This window comes from Panthera uncia, chromosome D1, assembly GCF_023721935.1.
Source record: "Panthera uncia isolate 11264 chromosome D1, Puncia_PCG_1.0, whole genome shotgun sequence".
Lineage (NCBI taxonomy): Eukaryota > Metazoa > Chordata > Mammalia > Carnivora > Felidae > Panthera > Panthera uncia.
The window spans coordinates 19,597,922-19,601,378 of NC_064808.1; the positions used below are offsets into that span (position 1 = coordinate 19,597,922).

Below are 3,457 nucleotides of genomic sequence, written 5' to 3' on the forward strand. Positions count from 1 at the left end.
CCAAATTTTAAATTACCTAAACATCTTGGAAATTATCTTCAAACTAAGAGATACCCCAAAATATTAGTGTTTAAATAAAGTTTGTTAGATTAATGATACAATTTGGTTAACGCCAGTCTATATTTTTCATAATCATATTTTATAAGAAATAATGGTAGCTCATGTGATCAGTAAACATGTTTAGAAAGAACCTACTAAAGCATAATAAAAACATGTACTTACCTCATACTGAAAACACCGATGACTCAAGATAAAATATGGTTCTTTGTATTAAACCAAAATTATTATAATAGTTTTACCTGTTGAAGCTTTACCTAAGAATATGAATATTTTTCTGAATTATAGAAATCTACACATACAGATAGGTACAGAGAGCTCATAGTTCTAATTCCAAAATTTTTGTAATGAGTCAAGCATAAACAAATGAATACAAAATATAAAATTCACAGATGCATTTCAAAGACCTGGTCTCTTTTCAGAGGGTATACATTCTTCACTTATTTAAACTCAAAGCAGACAAATAACCATAAAAGTAAAATAAACCAGAATCTCTGTTCTCTTTCATCCAACAGAGGTAAAAATCTCTATATATCATGAATCCCTATATTGAGATCAACAGGCTGTTGATACAAGTAGAAAAGGGTGTCATCCGGGAACGTTATGGGAGTCATGAGGAAGCATTGACTTGAGTCTGACCTCAGAATCAGGAGGGCGGTGTGGTCTTTTCAGAATTAGCCATTTCCCAGAACCTGAAAGGATGGGGGAGGTTTCGTAGCCATTGCTGCTTTCCAGAAGCACAGATTCAGCAATGTCACAGATCTTTTAAATAGGTGCTGTAATAGACCTTATATTCTGGATGAGGATACTGAGGCACAGAGAGGTTAAATAACTTACCCAAACTCACACAGCTGCCCAGTAGTAGAGGTGGGAAACAAACTCTTGAAGTCTCACACTGTGTGTTCCTGCTCTTTGCCAACTTATACACTTATCCTGTGTCCTAATAACTTCCCACAAGGTTAAAGACCTTTTCTTCCTAGTCTGTCACTCTGACCCCACAGAGTAAAGCTCAATAAATATTGGTTGATGAATAAACAATAGAAGAGAGAGTGAGCCATCAATTGTGAAAGAAGAGAGTGAGGCAGAAAATGAACACAGAGTGAAATGAAGAGAAAAGAGAAAAAAAGACATGAGCTATTTCCTTTTTTCTGTTCTTGGAGATGCATATTGTTCCTGCCTCCCCAGGATAGAAAGGGAAAAAGTCCTCACTTAAACCATTTTCCCCCAATTGTCAATTCAGTCCCAGGAAAAACTTTAATCATTTAGAGACATAAATTAATTACTACTGAAAATGGAGAATGTAAGTAATGTGACATTGTTACTAATAAAAACTAGAGCATAGTGACCAAGCTGGACGTTGAACTACCTGTCTCCTATCAGTGACTGTTTGATGCAACTATTTCTTCCTTGGTTTGGGTCTCATGAAAGGCAAGCATTCTGTTGTATTTGTCTTTGTATCTCCAGCACTGTACATAGCTGCGGACACATAGTATATCCCTAATGAAATGTTAAATTGAATAGGAAAACAAGGCTTTGTGAAACTACCTCTCCTTTTCAAATAAGAGGAAAGGAGAATTAATTTCAGTTAATAGGATGTAAGTACAACCAAAACAGACCAAGGGAATGACATATTTGTTATAACTTCCCTGCTAAAGTTTGCAGTGACTTGCAGTTTGGGGTCAGGATTTACATTTTATATTATAACCCACATAACACACAAATACACATATATGTATATAAAATAAAACTGAATACAGCCAATAAAATATTTTCATACTGTTGATCTCAGCTATTCTCCTAAAAACAAATTATTGTACACTGAACCAGAACAGAATTCAGAGAAAACTTTCAGCTAAGTTTTGACAAAACGAACAACAGAACTATTAAAATATTGGGTGTGTGGGTGGGTGTGTGTGTGTACATATATATATACGCACACACACACACACACATATATATATATATGTATGTATTTATATACATACATACATATATAATGTTTATTTTTGAGTGAGAGACAGTATGAGTGGGAGAGAGCAGAGAGAGAGGGAGACACAGAATCCAAAGCAGTCTCCAGGCTCTGAGCTGTCAGTACAGAACCTGATGTGGGGCTCGCACTCATGAACAATGACATCATTACCTGAGCTGAAGTTGGATGCTAAACCTACTGAGCCACCCAGGCGCCCCAATATTGGGTTTATTTTCATAATTAACATGTTTTTTGAAAAAAAGCTTCAAGTAACTGTTCAAATAACTATTCTTAGTTATTCTTGATACAGTGGGATGCCCTAGTTATTTCTTTTTTAAATTAAAAAAAATGTTTTTAAATGTTTTTATTTTCGAGAGAGAGTGTGAGTGGGCAAGGGGCAGAGAGAGAGACACACACAGAATCTGAAGCAGGTTCCAGGCTCAGAGCTGTCAGCACAGAGCCTGATGTGGGGCTTGAATTCATGAACTGTGAGATCATGACTTTAGCTGAAGTCGGATGCTCAACTGACTGAGCCACTCAGGTGCCCCTCTTTTGTTTTATTTATTTATTTATTTATTTAATTTATTTATTTAAATTCTTTTTTTTTTAAATTTTTTAAACGTTTTTTATTTATTTTTGAGACAGGGAGAGACAGAGCATGAACAGGGGAGGGTCAGAGAGATGGAGACACAAAATGCGAAACAGGCTCCAGGCTCTGAGCTGTCAGCACAGAGCCCGACGCGGGGCTCGAACTTACAGAGTGCGAGATCATGACCTGAGCCGAAGTCGGCCGCTTAACCGACTGAGCCACCCAGGCGCCCCTCTTTCGTTTTATTTAAAAACAATTTTTATAAGTGTTACAGCTCTTTTAGAATTTGTCTAGCAGGTTTTCCGGTTTTTACCGGAAGACCCCCTCCAAAAAAAAAAAATAAATAAAAAAAAAAAATAAAAACAATTTTTATAAATGTTTATTTTTGAGAGACAGAGTGTGAGCAGGAGGGGGTTGGGCAGAGAGAAAGGAAGACACAGAATCAGAAGCAGGCTCCAGCCTCTGAGCTGTCAGCCCAAAGCCAGATGTGGGGCTTGACCCTACAAACCGTGAGATCATGACCTGAGCCAAAGTCAGATGCTCAATGACTGAGCCACCCAGGTACCCCTAGTTATTTCTAATCCTGGTCCTTGTCCAGGCTATACACTATGGCACTACTTATTAGATAGTTCCCTCAGATTCCCTCAGATTAAGTTGAAAGTGCTTTAGGTTTATTCTTACAGTTTATTCAGCTTATTTCTATGTGAAAATTGCTCTCTTAATAAAATAGTTTGCATTTTATTTCTTGTCATAATATTAATAATATTTATAATGTCCTTTGGTAGTATTTGTAATGGTATTTATAAAGCTTTTGTATACATCATTATGTTTGATTCCTACCA

The 3,457-nt window shown here is 36.5% G+C and overlaps 1 non-coding gene across 1 annotated transcript; it reads left to right on the forward strand.

The window, feature by feature from the left end:
- Positions 1 to 2,878: 2,878 nt before the first annotated feature.
- LOC125917510 (U7 small nuclear RNA) lies at positions 2,879 to 2,940 on the forward strand. The gene has a single exon (XR_007456213.1). It is a non-coding gene; the product is annotated as a U7 small nuclear RNA (small nuclear RNA).
- Positions 2,941 to 3,457: the final 517 nt, after the last annotated feature.